The sequence below is a fragment of the Amphiprion ocellaris genome, chromosome 22 (assembly GCF_022539595.1).
Source record: "Amphiprion ocellaris isolate individual 3 ecotype Okinawa chromosome 22, ASM2253959v1, whole genome shotgun sequence".
NCBI lineage: Eukaryota > Metazoa > Chordata > Actinopteri > Pomacentridae > Amphiprion > Amphiprion ocellaris.
Window position 1 is genome coordinate 3105649 of NC_072787.1, and position 24551 is coordinate 3130199.

Here is a 24551-nt window from a genome sequence, read left to right on the forward strand (position 1 = left end):
TAGGCAGATACAGCAGCTGAACACATTTGTGGCATTCTTTACAAAATGGAAATCAAATATTCTTCAGAAAGTTCTTCCCAAATCTGTTTTAGAAGTTCCCATAAACGTGTGGTTCTTGTAGGTTGCTTTGCTTTCACTCTTCTGTCCAGTTCATCCCAAACCAGCTCCATGGGGTTTAAGACCATGGAGCCCAACCATGGGGTTGAGACTGTGCTGGACACTCCATGTTTTCAAGCTTACCATCTTCATTCTCTTCATTCTCTCCTCATTTCATTGTTGCGTTATTTACTGTACAACTCCAACCTCCAGTGCAGATATTAGTTCAGTTGATCTGTACGCTGTGGTGAGAGAGTGTGTGTGAGGTTTGGACATAAGGCAGTAAGCTAGAGAAGAGAATGAGTTCACTTCAGTTCTACATGACTGAGGGGTGGGCTGCCAGTGGCTGTGGATCAGAGCAGCATACAGATCAGAAACAGCAAACACAGCAGACTGTATGGAAATATAGAAACAGCTCCATGTTCAGTCAGCTGTGATGTGCTTTACGAGACGCTACTCCTGTGTCATGAAAAAATAAGTGAAAATTCTGCTGAACTGTGAAGACACGGTCACACTAGAAACACAGTACTAACTGCAATGCTACATCTCATAATGTACAGTGAAAAAAGGTGAAACAAAAATGTTGCTATTTACTGAAACAGTTGTTGAGAGTCCTCTGGCTCCAGTGAATAATCTTAATACCAAGCAATGCATAGAAAGACTGAACTTTGCTCCCTCATACATTTACCAACTTGTGTAGTTACTAAACAATCAGGTCTTAATTATGCTTTTGCTATACACACAGACAGGCACACACTTTGCACAACCTGACAATTGTGTACACATTTTAATAAAAACTGGAACTGTACAGTACTTGCAATGTTGGTGGTAGACAGCATATACTGGTGATAGTAACATTAAAAACAAATTTTATTGTACCACAAGTTACTGTCATTATAGGAGACTATCATCCAGTAATTACAGCATATTTGGAATGATTTGAAGTAATATATTTTTTGTGACCTTTGGCACTTCGCAGAGGTGACCTTTCAGTCAGACATATTATTTCAAAATTTGTTTACACAGCCACTTCACACTCGGCTACCAACTGCTCCATTGTGTGCTGAAGGTCATGGCCAGATGAAGCCAACAGTACCATGTCATCGGTAAAAAGCAGAGACACAATTCTGAAGTCCCCAAACTGGTCACCTTCCTCACCCATCTGTGCCTTGAGATCCCGTCCACGAAAACCATAGACAGGATCAGAGACAAGGGGTAGCACTGGCAGAATCCAACATCCAGGGGAAACTGTCTGACTTTGTGCTGAGAATGCGAACACAGCTCTCACTTTGGTTGTACAGGGACCGAATAGCTCGTATCAGCGAGCCCGGTATCCCATACTCCCGCAGTATCCCCCACAGAACCCCTCAGGAGACACGGTCATAAGCCTTTTCCAAATCCACAAAACACACGTAGACTGGCGGGTCAGACTCCCATGAAACCCCTCAGCAGCTCCACCAGGGTAAAGAGCTGGTTCACCGTTCCACAACCAGGATGGAATCAGTGTTGTTCCTCCTGAACCTGAGGTTTTGACAATTGGTCAAAGTCTCCCTAGCATTACTGGCTAGGTATAGTTGGGCTCACCTCCACCTACAGCAAGGGTTCTGGAATGAAAATCCTGGAGAGGGGTTGGACTCTCTCTTTTTCTGGAGTTTTTCTAAATTACATGGGGTCATAAGGTCTGCTGATACTATTCTCATGCAAATTCATTGTTTTAAAGTAATTAATTAAATTCTTTAAGTAACTTTGGTTTTGGTGACAATTAAATGTGATTGAAAAACTTTTGACAACAAGCACACTTCTTTGTTCTTTATTCATTCCTTGTGGCATTGATTTTTTTCAATATATGCATGTTATTTTCAGCCTCCACATGTCATTACATGCGATATGATAATGGTTTTCTTTTCAGTTAAGAGACAAATGTCACTGACAGTTGAATTTAAGAAGTCAGGGAGACGACTTGCTTTCCTGAGTTTGCTGTTTCTAAGGCAACTGGCTTATGATAACTACTGAAGATCCGTGCATCACTCCTTCCATCTCTGTGTTTTTCCAACTTATGATTTAAAAAAAAGCTTTTTTCAACTCTCCCACTGTTTCATATTTAACAGGGGCATTGTGTCCGATTCTTTGTCACAGTTACTGCATTTACTTGCAATCAAGTCAAATGATGTATCCCAGTAACAACAACTTCACGAACACATGCATCTTCCAACTTGAGAGATCTGATTACTTCACCATATAAACAGAAACAAGGAGTGTCTAATGGAATTTCTCCCCTGTGGAAGTGCATGGGAATCACCTAATCGGGACAGACTATTAATGAAAGACTAATAAAGATGATTACTGTGACGATGCATCACTGAAATGTACTTGCACATATACACTTAAGGAATTCTGCAATGAAAATGCAGCATAATGTTACTTTCGATAGAGCTGAAGTTGACATCTCATTCACTATCTTTGTGGCTATCAGGTGATTAATGTCATCCAGTCGCAATCATTTATGGCCATTACAATTTGACAATTAGAACTATCAGAATGGAAAGAATTTGCCATTGTATTTCATTCCAATGGAACTGTGATTAGTGTGGTGGATTAGCATGAGATGAGGTTTTCTGTGCTGAATTCAACTTTGGTGAACTTTGAAACATATATTTGTAACACTTACTAATGAAAAGTCATCATGACAGTGGTGAACTTTCAGGAGACAAAGAAACAGAGTCCAACAAAAGAGGTATGAACAGTTGTGAGACAGAAAAACCTGAACAAACTAAATTGAAAGTAAATTGTTCCTCTTATGTCATAAGTGTTCAGTATCTAATGCTTGTGTAAGGTTCCTTCCAAGGAACATTTTTTCAAGAGCTCCTTCAATGAGCGAGACTGCTGAGCGCACATTTAACTCATTTCAGATCCATTCCAACTGCCATCACAGGTTAATCTGTGGTTGCTATGGGTACTGATGGTTACTATTAGTAGAAACTCAAGCCATGGACATTTTGTACTGTCTGTATCTGTGTTTTTGTGATGTGTTATGGAACCATATCAGAAAATGCAGAACACAAAGATCAACAGTTTAAATGTTTTACATTTAAAATACAGACAGATGACAAAGTAAAAGAAAAAATAAATCAATTGGATAAGAGATACAAAGGTTCAAAACAAGATCACTGACGTATCTGAGGAATATGACATCTGTGGTCATGATCTGTTGTGATTTTCATAGTTACAATATTTCAAGGTAGTTTTTGAGATTATATGTTACCCCAAATCACTGGCAGGACATGCATTTTACACCTACACACATGGACAAAATCGTTGGTACCCCTCGGTTAATGAAAGAAAAACCAACAATGGTCACAGAAATAATTTGAATCTGACAAAAGTAATAATAAATAAAAATTCTATGAAAATTAAACAATGAAAATCAGACATTGCTTTTGAACTGTGGTTTAACAGAATTATTTTAAGAAATAAACTTATGAAACAGGCCTGGACAAAAATGATGGTACCTTTAACTTTTGAGGCAATCACTGCAATCCAACCATTTGTGTAACTGTCAGTGAGACTTCTGCACCTCTCAGCAGGTATTCTGGTCCACTCCTCATCAGCAGACTGCTCCAGTTGTCTCAGGTTTGAAGGTTCCTTCTCCAGACACCATGTTTCAGCTCCTTCCACAGATGTTCAATAGGATTTAGATCAGGGCTCATAGAGGCCACTTCAGAATAGTCCAATGTTTTCCTCTTAGTCATTCTTGGCTTTTTTAAGGTCGTTGAACTACTTATGCTTTTTTTATGTGCCATACAGTGGGAAAACCAAACTAAATCCAAATTTTATAAATTTTAAATTATAAACACGTATATGTCTATTCATTGATTCAACTGTCAAACAAAATTTATTTGAATTGAAAATAATTACTGATTGTGTCAAATATTGCTATTTGACAAAAAATGTGATTAATTAATTACAAAGCCTGTAATTAATTAGATAATTTTTTTTAATCGCATCCCACCACTAAATATTACATTAATCAGAAATCCAGTCTAGACATTGCTTATGCGGTAAATGACTATTCTTGCTGGAAATAGCTGATTTTTAATGGAATGTCTACAATGGGGTACAGAAGCCCATTTCCAGCAACATCACTCCTGTCTTCTAATGGTACTTTGTGTTCATTTTATTCACCAAAATTTGTGATTATTTGGACACAAACTCCATCCTCGTGTCCTTCCTCACAAAGAGTTCAATCACTTGGTTGTGCAGGCAATATGTGCGTTTCAGTTCCAACAATAAGTCCTATTCTATTGCCATGGAGGCTAGTGCTGAAAGTCGGATTTGTCCAGTTGTATATAAGTTGTATATAAGGGCTGAGAATATCTGCTCAACAGAAGCAGCAGATACTGGGATTGTCACTGCCAAACATGCCAGTGTGTACAGCTGCCCCATGCTCTCACAGAGTTTTTTCTACTGAAGGAAATCAAGGAGATCAGCGGGCCCTTTCACTTCAAAATCAGTCATGGCATACAGTCAGTTCTGTTTTCAGCTGGGACAGATTGAATAGTGTTCCATGAGTCTGCGTTAAGCTGGAGAAGGCTGTATGTGAGATTTTTTTGTCAGGTGCATTTGAAACTGCTGCAGGTTGAGGAGGGAGAGAAACATTCATTTTTCGTGGTCTTGAAATCTACTCCGTACCCGGCAAAGCATGTTGTCCAGAACACTGCTGTGGAGTTGTTGGTAATATGTGCAAAGGTCCCTTTGTGACCATCCAATTAGAGGTGATGCTGATGTAATTGTACACCTCCTAGATGGCCCCAAGTTCACCAACTCAAAATCTGATTGGATTGTGATAGAGTTTAGGCCAGCAGAGAAGGTCTCGCTGGCCCTGACGTCCCACCACTGCCCCAAATCCACACAACAATTAAGTCATCAGCAGCCCTCAATTACTAGATAGCATCCATCATTTCTAACTGTCTTCTACCATTTCACTGTTCTTAATGCAGCTGTTCTACCTACGGGAAAGCTGGAGAATAAATGGTCTTTCTCAGAAATATAATGTTTCATTAAAATTTATTTAATCATTTTCTTCTAACTAAACTTAATACATAATACATGAAGAAGGTGTTTTAATATTTAAGTCATCCATCTATTTTTCCCCCCTACCCAATACAGTTTTGGGGCTCTGTGTCATGATCGAATCAGAAGGCTGCGACTGACCACTATACAACTAAATTTTCACAGTATGTAAAATATATATATATAAATATTGTTATTGAAAGAGCTATCGTTAATTAATATGCTACACTAAGAACACCAAGTTAGAATTCCCAGCTCTTCCAGCTCTCTGAAATGAATGTCCACAAAAGGCTTTTCAAAAGGATGTTACCATGACACTCCATAAACAGCACTCTCCACCAATGATAAATGACAGAAAATGTCATTTTGGTTATCAGTAAATCATATAGGTAATTTTGAGCAAAATTTTGGGAGAATTTTCAGGGTTTTTTCCCCCTGAAATGTCACTGAACTAAATATCTTGTGATTTGAAATGTTTTTTGTAAATTGTGATAAAAATTTGGACTTTTGTTATTTCATAGGACACATTATTCATTCATTTTCAGATGTCCCATTAACTTATTAGTAATAACAAAAATTATCCAAGTTTTATCTATTTAGAAAACTTCTACACAATTAGAGAAACACTGCATGGTACTGTATATCTCCAGTAGAATATCTCTTTAAACATGGATGTATCACTAAACATGCTCTTTTATAGCAAATTAATAAAGCCTAATTTAAGTTTTCTATAAACACAGCCAACGAGCTAAATGTAATTGCTGCACTCAGATAACCTGATTTTCACAGAGCGAAACAGTGAAACTGTTTACACTGTCACACTATATCACAAAGCAACGACAGATACTGAAGCAGCACAGATCAATGAGGAGAGTCGATAAAGAAAGCTGAATATGTGCACTTTATATGCAGAGGGAGACTCATAGAGGAGACAGCTGTGTGTTTTGTATGCTGGTGGTAGTGTGGGTGTATGTAGTGGGGGAGGTGTCAGGGTAACACACCCTGGCTGGATTCATATTCAAAGCAGTCCAAAATATTCATAGGCACCACTGCTTGCCCATATTTTATGCTTCATGCTCATCCTCCCTGAACATCTTTTAGCCATGCATTGACTAAAGCAGCCCACATCATTTATTGATGCACTACAGCCTTGCGGTCTCTACAACTACTTGGTCTACGCTTTAGCATATTGCTTTATTCCACTGTGTGTGCGCGCATGTGTATCTGCAGCCTGACGGCTACAACCTCTGCTGCATTTATATATGACCACATGTAAGCGCATAAATATGTGTGTGTTGTTGTGTGTGTGGCTGCTGTGAAATACACTGGGGAAGACAGTAATGTCACCCTTGGTTGAATATTAGTATAATATGCCGACAGAAAATGCTACACTCTTGGCTGTATAGCATAGACCTGCAGGCACAGGCTCTATGTTACAGCTGGGGGCAATCCACTTTCACTGTGTTTCAGTGTCAGGTGAGGTGGCAACACCATCCACTTCACTAATGACAAAAGAACATATTTGCTATAATTCCTGAGAGTCTTGCAGGTTTACACTGACAGATGGGGATGATGCGTCTTTGATAAGTTTAGACCACTCTTTCTTTTTCTTTCTCTTGCTACTTTCTGACTCATTTTCCTAACCTTCTGCTGTCATCTCTGAACACTACTCAGGAGATAAATCTTCACAAATATATAGTTTCATTCTTCAACTTCTTCTTTATTTTTAATCAGTTTAAAGAGGAAGACACACTGCATTTGTTGAGGACTGTTTTCTGTTTGCCATCCACTAATAAACTACAATGTGCGTTCTACTGATGAGATAAAAACAGGTCACCATGGGCTTGCTGTTTTTTTTGGCACATAGAACATGACGGCACAGCTCAAAAAATTTATTCTTCCTTTGCCAATGATGTAAAATCTCAAATCTGGTGCAAGTAAACAATGTGACAGAACAATGTTGTAATCTTTGGGAATTGTTGTATTTTCATAATATTGTGGTGAACTGTGCTGAAGAATGATGCTGGAGAAAGGGCTTCTGTCTTTTATGCACACTGCAAGTAGCAGATGCTTTTATTTTGACACACAGAGAGTACACAATACAAGAACAGTAACAGGAAGACACCAAACACACTACACTTCACACTCACGGTCCTGACAACATAACACTTAACTAAACTAACTAGGCTAACTAAAACACAAAAACACAATAAAACATAAACACTAATAACACTGTAACACTAATATAAACCACAATAACAACATTTGAACCCCCAACACCCCGAACTCCCATTGTGCATTGCAGCACAACAGTTCAGTCATAGTGACCGGCTCTGCGATCGCCACAATATTTTTATTCTATCCTCGTCATTTTAAGATTAATGCCTATAGTGGCTCTAAGTGTCATGCTAGCTTTGTACTCTTCCCCTCCATTGTAGAGATTTGAGGAATTTAGCAGTGGACAATTAGCATGAGCTCCCTACAGCTCTTCAACACATTACCTGAATCATTTTTAACAGATCTGATATAAAGTAAACAGAAATTAACAGACTGGAATTGACATTCATCTAACTGTTTCAGGTTTTATTGAGTGTATGGAGAAATGAGCATTCAGTCCAGATGATGTCTTGTTTTTTTGGGGTTTTTTTTGTCTTCTTGGTCTTGAAACACCATTTTTATCAATTCTGTAGTTTCACAGCTGGGATTCCTTTCGTCCATGGATACAAAAAGATTTTCCACATCTACCATGATCAGGTCTTACTCTTTACAGAAACTGTTTTCCAGTCCACAGCGGAACAGCAGTAATCACAGAACTTCCAGATCATAACCCTAAACCCCACAGGCTGGTAGACACTAGCCATGATGAGTTCATCACTTCATCCACCTCTCTTCTTACCCTGATGGCCCCATCACTTTGGAACAGGGTAAATCTGGACTCAGACCACATGACGAGTACATCTGTTACTTGAAGATGATGGTTCACCATTATCCTTCCAAGTATTAATAATGTGTTGCACCGTTCTTAACCTGATTTTTAGTAGTTTCAGAAATCTCCTTAGTTGTTTTCTTTGCTTGATTCAGGCCAATAATTTGACCCTTCTGAGACAGATTAACATCCTTTCTATGACCACAGGATATGTCTTCCAACATGGTTGTTTAAGAAATGAGAAGCTCCTCACTGCATCAGCTAGAGTTAAATAAGTTGATGCCAGATGAAACATATTCATCACTTCAGTAATTATCCAATGGAAGGCTCTTATCTATTTGCTTAGTTAAAACCAGGTGGCAGTTTGTTATTATTTTTTTTGCCAGGCCGTGTACTTCCCACATACAAAAGAAACGAGGCCCCAAAGCTTTCCAATTTAAAAAAAAAAAAAAAAAAAAAAAATATATATATATATATATATATATATATATATATATATATAAAAAAAGTTTGGCTCTTGACACTTGATTGATTTCTAATTATTAAAAATATGTTTGTGTCTGTTTTTCATGGCTCTTGACAGAGATCAGCTGTCAGTCAAACGGCATGTCCATTACACTGACATTAACTTTCTTGGATTGCGCACAGATATGCTCTCATTGGCACTTTGACCACCTGCTTTAGTTTATTTCCTGGCTTATGCTCTGAATAACTTGTTGGTTCAAGCGTGATTGACTGCATGTTCATTTAGTTTCTTTCATGTGAGAAAATAAACAGGAAAGACAATGGACATGAACTAGAATTATTGTGGTTATGTATTATTTTTCTCTTTTTTTTGCTTTTGGTTTTGTTAGATATTGTAACACTAACAGTTAAAAATGCTTTCTCCTTTTCACTTTCTTTAAAATCTGCTCCATGCAGTGTAATGACAGTCTATGAATGGGTATGTGCTGGAATAGTCTGCTGAAAAAAGACAACACACCAAATTCTGTGTGCGTGTGTGTGTGTGTGTGTGTGTGTGTGTGTGTGTGCGTGCGTTGAGCAGAATTATTCAACAGAGGGGCTACTGGCTTTACGTGCAGTGGTTGTTGAAGGAGGAGGACTTGGACATTCACACACACGCATCAAAATCAAATCACACTGTCAAAACAACTCAACAGTGATGAAAACCCCAAGATTGATTCTTTGTGTGTGTGTGTGTGTGTGTGTGTGTGTGTGTGTGTGTGTGTGTGTGTGTGTGTGTGGACTGGTGCCTGCAAGTGAGTATTTCTCAATGCTTTTACACAGCGTGTATTGTGTCTGTGTGTCACTGGCCTAGCCTAGCCCCGCCCCCTTCCGGCCATCCATTCCACTGCCCGGGTGCCTCCAGTCTTTGAGGCTCTGTGCAGCTTCTGATCAGTGATTAGGTGCAGCTGTGAAGACTGGCTTCACACGGCAGTGGACGTGGGACCATACTGCCTTGCTGCCTGGTCTCCAGCTCATGAGACGATGCCGCAGTGCTGAGCCACCGGAGCAGCCTGTTTCCCCCCAGCCGTCCTCAGGAATGAGGACATGGATTCCCTGCCCTCCTCAGAGTGAGGAGGTGGACCCTTGCTGTCCTCTTCGAGGAAGGATGTGGACCTCCCCCCCGATCGGCCAGCGTGAGTCTCCAGACTGTCGCTCCCCTGGAGCCTGATTTTCCCCTCCCTCACCTGAAGTGAGTTTTGGCCTGAGTGGCATTGTTGTTTATTTAATAAAACCAGTTTTATTTTGACCTGCTTGCTGACTGCTCTGTGTAGCTCTCATTTGGGTTCAAATCCCCCCCAAACCATAACACTATGTGGAGGTGTATTTCGTCAAATTAATATCTGACCATCACTGACCCATCAAATCACATGTAAGGGAGGTTTTCCTTTATCAAATCATTGATTTCAGACACAATCATTTTCAAAAATGGTTAGTTTTACCAACATCACAGTCGTAGTCTGTTCTTTACTGAGGCTTTGTGATAAAAAGTTTTGAGAAAAGGTAATTTTGTGATTAGAACTACAGGAACAAAACAGAAATTACCTTTGATATAGTAAAAAAAGAAACAAGACTGAGCAACATTTCAAGAAAAACATTTAAAAGAAGTTGTTTTACAATTTCCATGGAGTATGCCACAGAATAAAGCTAATATAGTAGCCTATGTCCATTGTGTTAGAATGCCATCATCACATACAGCATATGTTTGGAATTCCATATATTGTATTTACTGGAGTACTGTCTTTCTCAGCATAAAGTCAAAGTAGCAGAAAGAGGAGATTCACTACCTTTATAAGGACTGAATTCTGCTGCAATACTGTTTTCTGCCATGCAACGAAGTAACTGGACACAGTTAAACTAAAAATTAATCACCAAACCAATTCAACTGCAATGAACTGTCAAATGTGATCCAAATTCTGTTTTGTTAAATCAGTATGTTAGTCTGTGCTGTATGTGTCAGCAGTGTGTGTTTCTGTAAGCGTTGAAGTAAAAGGCTATTCTAGCTGGTTGTTCGTGATGTGAACAACAGGCGACATGGCGTGAAACAATGAGCACAACGTCCACGTTGTTGAGCCTGCAGCACTGTGCCACGCCTGACTGTAGGTAGCAGGCACACAGAAACAGGTGTTCTGACCTGGACAGATGTTTGTTGGTGTGTGTGTGTGTGTGTGTGTGTGTGTGTGTGTGTGTGTGTGTGTGTGTGTGTGTGTGTGTGTGTGTGTGTGTGTGTTCAGGCATACCTAACTCAATCAAAAGCTCCAGTAGCTCTTCAGACTGAACCTGTGTTGTTGAAATAATTGATTTACTGGAGTGACTGAATTCTTTCACTAACGTATAAGTGGTGGAAATGTGTGTTTATGTGAGCATTAGACATCATTCACCATGGTTCACTCATTCATCCATCACCCGCAAAATCACACCCACCACTGGGATTTGACAGAATTTAGGGGAAATGATGCATTCTACCTCCATGCTCTACATTTATGTCTTCATTTTCCATTGTCCTACAATTCTACAATTTCATTTAGCAGACACTTTTATCCAAAGCAGATGAACTTCTTCTCAGCAGCAGAGGAGACTCTTGGTCTTCCTTTCCTGGGGTGGTCCTCATGTGAGCCAGTTTCAGCGTAGTGCTTGCTGGTTTTTGCGACTGCACTTGGGGATACATTTAAAGTTTTTGCAATTTTCTGGACTGGCTGACCTTCAGTTCTTAAAGTAATGATGAACTGTTGTCTCTCTTTAATTATAATATATGGATATATATATGGATATATGGATAATATGGATTCTAACAGTTGTCAATAAGGCTGTCAACTGTGTACCAACCTGACTTCTGCACAACACAACTGATGGTCCCAACCCCATTAAGAAGGCAAGAAATTCCACAAATGAACCTTGACAAGGAACACCTGTGAAGTGAAAGCTACTTATGAAGCTCAGAGAATGCCGAGAGTGTGCAAAGCAGTAATCAGAGCAAAGGATGGCTATTTTGACGAATCTAAAATATAAAACATGTTTTGACTTATTTCATACTTATTTGTTTACTACATAATTATGTGATGACTGGTGGACGTTTGACTTTCTGTGAATCTGTGAATCCGTCTGTGCACAATATTTCTCGAAAATGGAATAACGGATTTGGATGAAATTTTCAGGGAAGGTCAGAAGTGACACAAGGACCACCTCATTAGATTTTGGCAGTGATGTGGCTTATAGTCCATTATATTTGTTAAGGATTTCCCATTGTGAGATAGCGGCACGGCGTCACTGTAACCATGACTACAAGTGAACACTACATCAGCTGCCTGCTGACGATCACGTGATTGTGATCCTACTACAAACTGACCACTGCAGAATTGTCAAGACTTCTGTCGGAAATGATACAAGGAACAATTGATTAAATTGTGAAAGTGTTTCTGAGCCCCATCAATTCCCACCGTCCACTACATATTTAGGTCATGTGATTTGATATATATGTGTGTGTGTGTGCGTGTATATATATATATATATATATATATATATATATATATATAAAAGATTAATAAACGCAAAAATACAAAAATGGAAATTCACATACTCAGTCTGACATTTATTCAACAACCATCCACTTGTTTGACCGGAGAATCGATATCTCCTCAACTTCCCCAGACCTCTTAGCCTCCCGTCTCTTCTCTTTTACCTCACAGAACAAAATGCCTGAAGGATGCCGTGGCACTCAGTCCAGTGATATTTTTGTCTTATTCCACAGGTAGAAAAACAATGGCTGGAGAGCAGGCAAATACATTTCATGAGTCAGTGAATATGCACAATTACTACTGTCAACAGACCACACTCACAGGATGAACTCAAGTGGACAGGCAGTAACCTTTTACTCTGAGCTTTTGGTCAGCACTGAAGTGTATGTAGGCGTCTTTGCTTTCTAGCAAATCAATAAAACTAAATGCTGAACAAATGGTGAGCTTGTTTAACTGGCTTTTGTTTGTATTCTTTTCACAATGGCTTTTGAAACTTTACTATGCACACAAATAGCACTGTTGGAAAAAATGGGATTTGTTCATGACTTGGTATTCTCAGGAATAGGGTACATATGGAATAGACAATACACTTAACTTTGAAACATTTAATCTGTATTTTATTTCTTTCTTCATGTGCGTGTAATATTAGACTGTACTTGCAGTATTGGTATCTTGGCTCTTGTTTTTGTTACGGCGGGTACAGAGGCTCAGAAGCAGGGAAATGAGACGGCAAATGAGTGACTGATTTTAACAAGATTTATTGTACAAAGACTCAGAGGAAAATAAACTACAACAGGAAACAGAATTCATAAACCGGAAACAGAAACCACATGAATATGCTGAAGACATAACAGAACTAGACTTCCCCTAGGGGAAAGGCAGACTAAGTGCAGATACAACAAAATAAACTGCTAACCCACGATTGGTACCAACAAGGCAGGATAACAACTAAACACTAACCTGAAATAACTGACGTCCTAGACTACTAGAAATTCCCAAACACTAATCCCAGAATCCCACGTAACTTTAGCAGAAAACTACAACCGACAATCAATAAAGACACTCTGTTATCTGGTGTAGCAAGAGTGAGAACTTAGCCGACAGGCTCTCTAGATTTAATGGTTCTGGAAACCATCAACGACCTGTCCCAGGTGTTTCGAAAGCCAACTGGTGGAATCCGTGGCGTCCAGGTAGGTAGACGGTGACGGTGGTTACCCGGCTAACCTAAGCGCAGACAGACTACAGGTAGACAGGTGGAGTATCAAAAAAGGATTTGTTTTTACAATAAAGCAAAAGTCTATCCACGGGTAAATTACAGAACAAAAACAAGATGGGGACCTCACAGAATTTGAAACTAAGGTTGAAGGGAAAACTAAACCAAACCCAACACAAAAGCAATCCACAACACCTCACAAAACCTCTCCAGTGAGCTCAAAAGATAAACTTACCAAAAAAAGGTAGAGACAAGCTAAACCAGGTTCACAAAACAGAGCACTCACAGTACAAGGGAAACTGAAGCTAAAATGGCAGACAGGCTCAGAGAATCCGGGAGCTGGTGGGAGACCAGGCAGGTTCACGGCAGGCTGGTGACAGAGACAGGACCAGATGGAATTCAGGGGGGGTGACGAGAGTCCAGATGGGGTTATAGCAATCAGGAAACTAAACCGATGGGAATACGGGGTGAGAGTTGTGTCCACGAGTGGCTATTGCAGTCTATGATCTGGCGAGAAATGAATGAAAGAGCTGGGCTTATATTGCAGGAGGTGATTACTAACAGGTGTGCTAATCACTGCAGCTGTCTCCACTTGCTGCAATCAGCAGACTGCAGGTAACTTGGGAGATGCAGGGAGCAGAAGGAAGAAGAAGAGAGAGACAGAGAGACAAGGGAAAGAGAGGAGATAAGAGAGACGACTGCAGAGACAGGGAGAAGTCAGAAAGAGGGAGAAGGAAGAAGAAGAACAGCGGCTGCAGAGGGGATCAAGACACAAAGAGGACACTGGGGACAGACATTAGACACATTCCCTCACCAAACAATGGAATGAAGCCCATTCATGGTTATATCAGAATTTATCTTTTTTCTTCAAATAAAAAGAGGCATGCAAATTGACAGCATTGATTAACCATCAGCAGTTACTCTCAGTGCACAGATCAGAGGTCCACTTTGCCAGTTGTCAGGAGAATTTTCTTAAAGATACAGAGTCACAGTCAAAGCAGAGTTTCTTTAATTCTTGTAGCATGGAGACAAGTCTCACACAGAGGTACAGGGTTGTCTAAATATTAGATTCTAAAGAACACAGTTGTATACAAGTTTAACGACAGTTGGAAACTTTGTCACAACTGCTCTTGATTCCTGCTCAGTCCTGCTCAGCATGTGATCACCTCATGATTTGCCTGATGTCAGGCATAAGTCTGATTCAGCAGTTTTTGAGTAGCTTCAGCTTCTTATCAGTATGATAAATCACATTTTTCTAACAGTTTAACTTTTAAACTCATGCCTTTTTCTGTATCTCAAAATTCCTGTCTTTCATATTTAATTTTATTTCTTCTACTGCATTTTTTACAGACATTCAAGCTTGTGCTATTGACCAGTAGACAGGTTTCTTTCACTTTGGCTTTGGTTTGTGTACAATATAAAATGAAATCCATCCATCCATTATCTGTATACTGCTAAATCCTCATTAGGGACAGGGGGGGTGGGGTTGGAGCCTATCCCAGCTGACTTAGGGCAAAGGCAGGGGACACCCTGGACAGGTCACCAGTCTATCACAGGGCTACATATTGAGACAAACAAACACACTCACATTATTGCCACTGACAGGTCAAGTGAATAACATTGATCATCTTGTTAAAATGCAATGTTCTACTGGGAAATATCGAGTCCTGACATTCAAGTGGATGTTTGACATGTACCACTCACCTAAACATTGCAGGTCAATGTTGCATTATATGTGCTACATTAGCTTCTTCAATCAGGAGGGGTACATCATGTCCGGACCCACATGTGGTGGGTGAGAGGGAGATATTTTTTGTATTTTCTAAATATCATAGAGATTGATAAAGTTACTACTTGGGCCTTTCCTGCTTTAATGTCACTTTGTCTAGGCGGGTGATGTCATCAACTTAATAAAGGCAACTACATAATCATCTGACATACTAAGTATCTATTACTTTTTTTTCTGATACCTTTGTGTGCTTGCTTCTGATGATGGTTTTAAGTAAAACTATAAAGCTTGAATGAGTATTTTTTTTAACTCTACACTGACACATTCCAAATATCAATACAAATCCTTGAAATACAATAAAGATCAATTTTTAATAATGTTTGCCGCCAAACTACAAAATTGTCTGAGTAATTTAAAATGACTTCTCCAGCAAATGGTCTTAATCTGATTATATGCAAAAATAAAGTATTGTCTTTTGTTAAGTTTTAAACTTGGTAGTAAAATACAAACAAATGCTTTTCCAAGCCCACATAAATTAGATTTGATCGAGCAATAACGCCTTTTATCTCATAATTAAAGTGATTTCATTAAATCTAAGAGTGTTTGGCTCCATTGCTGAGGGATCCTGTGTCGAGGGATTTTATGAGGCAAACAGGTGAAGGCAGTAATACCCAAATATTAAATCACTGAAGGAGAAAAAGAAAACAAGGAGCGAGCACATTTATTCACAGAATATGATTCAATTTGCATGATGATTTCAAAACTGATTATTCCCTCGGCACAAACTACTAAAGAAGCAGCAAACTAAAAAAAAAATATTAAAATTTCTCAGGTTTGACAGTTCGACACATTCCATTAAAGAAGTTCAATTACTGGTCTCAGCAGCACATGACCATGAAACACACACACACTCACATGAAAAGACTCAGAGTGAGCATGTGGGCTGCTTTAGTTCTATAGTGGGTGTAACATGGCTGCAGTGGAAATAGAAATGGCAGATGGGAATCCAGTTGAAGCCATGATGTCCACAGCCTGGGCCCCAGCATGAGCTCCTCCATACTTAATGGCACACTTCTTCATGTCTAGAAAACACTCATGGGTGTGAAGTATATATCGTCAAGGCAGAGTGAGAATTTTGTTGTCATTCTTCTGAACAGAAACATTATCTGAGAAAAAAATTAAACACGCAAAACACAGAAGAAAAAAAAGAGAGATCAGTCAACATCTTGGCATCTTTCCAAGTTCCTTCATATTGATACAATATAGCATGCAATGAAAGGTTCAGTCTATTAGAACAGATGCCTCTTTGACATCATTGTCCCAATCAGCAACATACTAAATACTTTTAGACTGAATGACTGATGTTTCCTCTCCCTTACATAGTCAGGAAGACAGCTAGAGCAGGGATACACCAATGGGGAGGGAATGAATTTAAAGAAGAAGCTTTTAGTTCATACATCAGAGTATAACATGCCAGTGTAATGATACCTGGTACATGAAAGCCTAAGCTATGGTGATTTATATTTGTAATAGAGTAAGCGACTATACTATGTAGAATGAAAGGGATGGATCTAATTATGATAATCAGATCTACAGAGATTTTTAGCTTCTTTAATCAAATTGTTCTAGTTTTGTGAAAATTCCACCGTTATCAGCCACAATTCCAGTAGCAGGTGGAACCAGTCTGGAAGAAACTCTGATTAATGCACTCTACACCTGTTGACCTGTTCAACAGTAAACCCATAGTTAGAGACTAAAGTGAATGAGCAGTAAAGACTTATTTTCTGTAGTGATTGAATGATGCATTAAAAAATCACAGTAATGTGCTGCATGTGAAGAAGTTTGTTCATTATATAGATATCTTGAGCTGGTCTTGTGGATCAGTGTCAGAGCTGATCCAGGCATTTTTAATGTATCAGTATTAGCCAAAATCAGCTAAAGTCTGAATCTTTCCACAGAGGATGACTGACACTAAAGAGCCCATTATGTGGGCTGTTTTTTCCACTCAAATACAGAAGTTAGATGGTGGACTTTATTTCAAGAAGAGAGAAAAAGTCTGTAAACTGTAAAATGACTCCAACTCTGCATTCTAGTGTCCACGACCAGCACAATGTGCAGCAATATTTATCGCTTTAAACACTGCACTGACAGTAATTTAGTTGGGACTACACATTATTACATTCGCAAGTTTCAGTTTCAAGCTGACATCTTAAATTACTTGTTTTACAGCAAAGGTTCCCAAAGTCTCTTGCATCAAAAACCATTCTGTAATATTTAACATTTTATTTTTATTTTTTGCATGGGACAGTGCTTATTGGTGAACAGAAAATCGAGAACTGCGACTGTGCAAAAATTGCCAATTTTTTGGGTCAAAAAATAAAACAGAAAGACATATGTATGTATGTATGTATGTAGTATGTGAATAATAGCTGGAAGCTACAAAAATGGTACTGAAGGAGCTGAATCCTGAATTATCCCTTAAAGAATGTATTTTTAGCCAGCTGGATCTCTCAAGTTATCTGGCACTGGCCTCTTTGTTGTTCCAAGGATTAAATCAAAATCTGGTCAAGTTGCTTCTCTTTGTTGTGCCCTAAGCCTCGGAAATAACCCACCAGATGCCCTCAGACTTGCCCCCACACTTACTGTTGTTAAAAGCTGTCTTAAAACTTCACTCGCCTGATGGCCTCTGACCAACTTCCCATCCAGAGCTTTGTGAAGAGAGAATTTGTTTTTATCTATGGACTCTGGAACAAATCTCGTTTTTTTTTTTGTTTTTTTTTTTAAACTTTTATATACTTGTTTTGATTCAGGTTTTTTTTTTCTTTTAGTTTGGACCACTTTTACTTTACCTATGTATGAAGTGTGCTTTGCAAACAAGCTTGAAAGTTGAACTCCAATGGCCATTGCACTCCAGCAAGATATATATCATAATGAATCAGCTATTGAACACTGACTATTCTGAGTGCGAGTGCAGATCTTGACAAATAACCTGCACATGGTTTTGCTCATGTAGTGGACATGAGTATTGACTGTACTTCCTGATATAAAGACATTTACCATCCCCTCTCATCTGTGCCGGTGGTTTTGATACCAAATGCTGGAGCATTTGTGGTGTTGGAACAGCATAACACAGTTGCCTGTAACCATGACCTGGGGCTGTACCAGAAAGAATACATTTTAAAAAGTGCTGGGATTATTGACAACTCATAAGAGATAATAGTGATGGTAGATACATAAGGAATGTAGAAAGGTTGGCACAGTCACTAAGAAGTTAAAACCCAAGAATGCAGTGCCAAAAGTAAAAAGACCTGGTAGTGAACAGACGGAGAGCAGAATGGGCTTCCAGTTTCACAATAATCAACCAGTAGCCTTTAAAGATTCACACTTTTTAGATGGAAATAATTCTGTTTTTTCTTGTTTTGACAGTGGGTTCAAAGTAAGTATATTATTGTCCCACTGCTAAAGTTACATAAAAGTAGCAATTCAATCATTCTTTCTGCTGGAAAGTATTAGCACTAAACAAACAAATGATCATCCACGACAAGTAAGAGGGCAGTGATGAGAACAGTGCTGCGAAACTGCTGCACATTCTAATTGTCACATTGACTACATACTACTTGGACTGCTCTGCTAATGGGCTTCTGAAAATGTGGCTGAGTTAAGTATGGTGTTACATTTCACAGTGAGCATGTTTGTCCACTTCACTTCACCTCTCAGCTGTCTTGTCAGAAGACCACTCCTAATCGATAGTGACAAGTACAAAATGACAAGTGAGGTCAACGGGAAATTAAGTCCTGAGAGGTCATGACTGCCTTTTTCCTTAAAACTTTAGTTCTCTTTTCTGACAAAACAAGGTACTCAATGTTGCATTTTTTTCTCCTTTCTTCTAAAATGTCCAATTTTTAACCCCTTGTTCCACATAGTCTCATTTCATCTCTCTGCACTTAAGTACTATTTATTGGTACCTGATTCAACTCAGACTGTATGTTGCTGTAGCATGAACTGTTTCAAAGAATTTTTACATTCTGTGAGATTCAAGATAGATCCTGGACATCATTTTATTTTCTGTGTGCCTGTATTTATACCAGTAAAACAGAAGAGGAAAGGCTTTGGTTTGAATTTTAATTAAATTTCATTTTCTTTTGACCCCGCTATATGCAAGTGTTTTTTTGTATTTTTTTTTATTTATTTAGTTTTTTTTTGCTAAGAATGGCAAGACTATTTTTTTTCTAAAGTAAAGCGCCTCATGTTCCTTGACAAATCAAACTGCTTTATTGGATATTTATGTACAGTTGCAAAATCTCACCAATTAGCTTTGTGAATACAATTGTTTTTCATTGTCAATATGATGGCAAAAAATACAAAGTGAATTATCCCACAGAATGTTGTGAGTTATGACATTTATCAAGGAACTAGCGTGTTTTTGTGTCCGAGTTAGACCTCTGTATTTTGAATGAGCTGCATCAACAGTGACTGTAGCAGTAGTTGGACTTTCAGCTGTAGTCTCAATCCCTTTGCCTCCCGCTCAGTCCAGAATGAATTAAAAGCTCTTCTACTATCAGCAGGCTCCCCATACTACTTCATCACATTACATTCAACCATGGTGAGTAGTGTGTGTGTGTGTGTGTGTGTGTGTGTGTGCAGCACTTGATCATATTAGATGTAACCTGCCCAAGCCGCCAGGCTCTGCCTTCATTGATCACAGTCAGACTTTGTCGACACTCATTTAGTTTGCTGATATCTAACTAACGTCCTTTACCAGCCAAACAACATGCAAGTAGACAGAGACAGAGAGAGCAGAGAGGAAAGGGAAAAAAGGCACAAAGAGAGGACATTGGCAGTGTGTGTGTTTGTGTGTGTGCACATGCCTGAAAGAGAGATCATGTCCTTCTTGGCTTAGCTTAAATAATGTGAATCAACTACAGGAGAGATGAATAGTGTGTCATTATAGAAGTTTCTCCACATATTTCACCTAAGCACTTAGCAGAAGAGACACCGTACACAGCTTTTCCTCCCCCACCCCTCCCTCACTCTCTCCCCTATATCCTCTATCTGTTTTGTGTCTTTTCCTTTTCCCCTTAGCTTGGTCCTCTTTGGCAAAAGGCTGGAGGTCAAAAAAAGGGTGGCTTTTGTCTCAATGAAGAGGGTGAGACGGGACATCCTGGTGGAACTAAATAAAATATCCACTAAAAGGTCTGTGGTGGACTATTGCCAGCCAGTGCATCGTGACAGGTACCTCCCCAAGAGCAGTGCTAAACTTACCAATCTTCTGGTCATTCACTGCAGCAGGAATTCGCAACAATTTGTTTTGACATGCCCTTACCAGCGGATATGCCAAATTCTGCCAAGAATGTGCCATTGGTCCAAACAAAAGCGAGTTGTACAGCCAATAGCTTGGAAGCGGTTTCATGAAATGGTTGAAAGGAGAGAATACCATAATCAGCTTGGATGTGGCCCAGGATAACAAGGTCCGCTCTGGCTCACTCACACTCTGGGGACCAATGAAAAGTAAACTAGGAGATAGGGAAAAGGGGAAAAATGAAGAGAAACATTACAAAACTGCTGAATCTAGTTGAATGGAATGTGGATACAATAAAGGATCGATCTGGATCTCAACAACCTGAATGACAGACAGCCCTAGTGCCTATGGAACTAGAACGTTACATCGTCGACATAGCTGCACTCAGTGAGACACGACTACTAGAACATGATAGTTTGAGAGACCATGGATACACCTTCTTCATCAGACTGCAGAAAAATCAACATGTTACAGAGTACAAGAAAAGCACTCCCAGAGTGCAGTACTCTGCCAAGGCTGCTTCGTCTTTGTATCATTTTCGACAGATAAAATCTTTAATAAAAATTTTCCTTGCGCTGAGCACAGGCCTGTGTTATGCATGTGTATGGTATGTACGGATACCGAATCACGTGGCCTAAATATGTAGCAGGTGGCAGGAATTGATGGGACTCAGAAACACCCCCGCTATTTAATCAATTGTTCCTTGCATCCTCTCCGACAGATAAGTCCCAGTCGATTTGTAGCAGGATCGCAATCATGTGTTTGTCAGCAGGCAGCTGATGTAGCGTTCACTTGTTGTCATAGTTACAGTGACGCCATGCTGCAATCTTGCAATAGGAAATACTTAACAAATCCGTGGATCCAGACTATAAGCCGCATCACTGTCCAAATCTAATGACTTGGTCCTTGTGTCATTTCTGACCTTCCCTGAAAATTTCATCCAAATCTGTTATTCCGTTTTTGAGTAATGTTGTGCACGGACAGACGGATTCACAGATTCACAGAAAGACAAACGTACGCCGATCGTCACATAACTCTGCTGTGTTCCTTGGAGGAGTAAAAATGTAAAGTCTGAAGAGCAGTAGTACTGTCTACATTATTATATGGTGCAGAAACATGAACCATCTACAGAGGGCAAGTCAAGAAACTTGATGCTTATATGATGACACATTTCAGACAAATTATGAATATATCATGGAAAGACAGGACAACTAACAAAGAAATTCAAAATTTTCAATATATGTTCAATATCTTTCCAATAGATTCCTCTTGTGTTGTTCTTTCACATAGTTAAGACTATGGTGTAGTGTAATGGTCGTGTAACTATGGTGTAAGTGTGAAAAAACAGCCTTGATCAAATAAGTCCTGGGGTCATCCCACCTGTTTGCTGGTGCCTCTCTGGTACACTCTGCCTGCCTCTGGTCATCTGTCTGGATCACCCTGGATCTCCACTCATTTATTCTCTCACGGCTGCAGCACCTGTCTTGTGTCTGCCATCCCTCCTGCCACACAGCATCTCCACCTGGCTCTCCTCGCTCCCTTTAGCTCCCTGCTCAATCTTCGTAACCCAGTCTTGTTTCATTGTTGTGTAGTTAACCATAGGTTTGTAGTCCGCCATGTTGCCGTGCTGTCGTCACTTGGGTTAGTGAGTATATATCTGCTTAGTGTTTTGCTGGCTGCTTTTGACTGTGTAGAGACCCAACCTCTGTAAAGCTAATTGTAAATATTTCTAAGTATTAATCCTGGTTATTCTTGTTGAGCTGTTTTGGCGTTTGGTTTGTCTGTAGAATAGAATAGGTCTTTATTTCTGTATTCAGTGTAGTTTGTAAAAAAAAAAAACAAAAAAACATTTGTGTTTAAATTCATGTTTGCCATGTCTTTGTTGCTTTCATGTGAGCCTCAGCATCGGAATTGTAATTAAAAAAAAAAAAAAAAAATAGGACCTGTAGAAGAGAGTGATTTGGATGACCTTAGATATTTTTAGCTTTTTCAATGACTGTCAGAAAATTGAAAATGAGAAGACTGGCTGCTTTCACAGTTTCTAATAAATGGTACAACTTTGGCAATTTAAAGATGACATGCCTTTCAGACGGTGAAACTCTGGAGTATGTTCCTATATAAATTATTGACATATTTTACATTGTTTAGCTTGTTTGCAAATACTTCTCAGCATACAATGAGGTTAAAATCCCAAGTTCAAAAAATTCTAGAAATGCATTTTTCCCATATCAGTTATGTTACATGATGCAGGCTATTATGTTTCCAGTTAGCCTTTTTACTTCTGTTAATTGTTTAACTTGTATTCAGAGAAGAATAACTTCACTGAGACACATGATGTATAAACTGGATAGACTAAAAGCCACCGTTTAAGATTATGGAGGTTAAATTGCCAAATTGAAAATTTCATTGAATTTTTCTGAGTTTTGGGGCGAAAACTCAAATTAGGTAAAGTGGCCAAATTTAAATAATGGAGAACGTCTCCTCTTGACAAACTAAAAAGTAAGAAGAGTGGAAAGAATTGCTTGGCTTTGAAAAGGACAATTTTTTAATCAAACCAATCAAACCAAAGCAGAGTTAAACTCTGTGCAAATTACACCGTGGCTTTCAAAGGAATTCATTTTTTTTATTTTATCATGACAGAAAATTCTAAGCTTTCAATTATCATTATTTCTATTAATAAGATGTAAGACTGAGAAAATAGTCAGTGTTGCCTGCTTTCAGCACCAAGGCAATGACAACATGCTAACAGTGGTAGGGGAAGACAACACCAGCTGCAATGAATGCCAGAAATGACAGGCTTATACTTGAAGTGTGCATCTGGTTAGTCAGACCTGTTAGGGAGACCCCCTTAAATTTTCACAAATCATTTTTCTTTCCAAGGAGTTCCTGGAAAGCACCGTGGTTAAACACTCTACTGTTCTAATCCACCTGTGTGTCTTTTATAACGCTGGGTTACACATTTTTTACTGTGTATTTGCCTTGTCTTCTTTACATTTTTGTACCTCCTCTTTTATATCTTGTGCTCCACCCCCACCATCTTAATACTCTCTCCACTCCACTGCACTCCTCTTTTTTCCTTGTCTGTTTTCCCTTTGGTGACTCTATATCTTTCTACCTCCCACTTTTGGCTTCCTCTTGTCCTCCCTCTCCCTCCTTGTCAGAGACAGCTTTATCAGGTGTGGCCCAGTCTGGAGTACTGCAGCCATTCACAAAGCACACGTCTCTGTCCCTTTCAGTCTCTAAATCCACCCAAGGCTAATCGGAGAGACACCATTGGAAGCACACAATACAGTTTAACTCACACACACACAAATGCCTCGATGAAGGAACAGTCTGTTTTTTGTGATATTTGAGAAAACACAAATATTTTAGAAATCTGTCAAAAACTTGTTTCAGACTAAAAATGTAATTTTTATTTATTAGGCAAATAACAAACAGGAACAACTAAATAGGATGCAATTATTCACATAATTCACGAAAAATCTTTTTATAGCACCACGTGACGTATTCATCCACTCCACTCACCAACTAGTTTCATGTAACCAGTTCCGATTGAAACTGAGAACCCGTCTGTAACCGGTTCCAAAGTAACGATGAAACAACAAAGGTCGAGGACGTGGTAAACCGAGGATCTCCTGTACACAGTTAATCCTCATTAGGGTCACGGGGGGCTGGAGTCTATCCCAGCTGACTTAGGGTGAAGACAGGGGACACCTGGACAGGTAACAGTCTATCACAGGGCCACACTTAGAGACAAACACACTCACATTCACACCTACGGACAATTTAGAATCATCAATTAACCTCAGCATGTTTTTGGACTGTTGGGGGAAACTGGAGTACCTGGAGAAATCTCACACATACACAGGGAGAACATGCAAACTCCACACAGAAAGATCCCAGACCCAGGTCAGTATGTGAACTGGGGATTTTCTAGCTGTGAGGTGACCGTGCTAACCACTGAGCCACTATGCAGCCCTTCACCATTACAGAAACATAAAAAATATTCTGGTAATCAGCAATACTGGTAATTTAGGGCGGCAGTGGCAAACACCTTACACTGGGTGGGGGTCTAATAATTTTGCTTCTATTTATACACATTACTATGAATTTATTATTACCATCCGTGTTTTCTATAACTGTGAATTTTGTAAATATTGTTTAGGTGGAGGCTTCAAAAAGCCCTCTGGGGTTTCTGC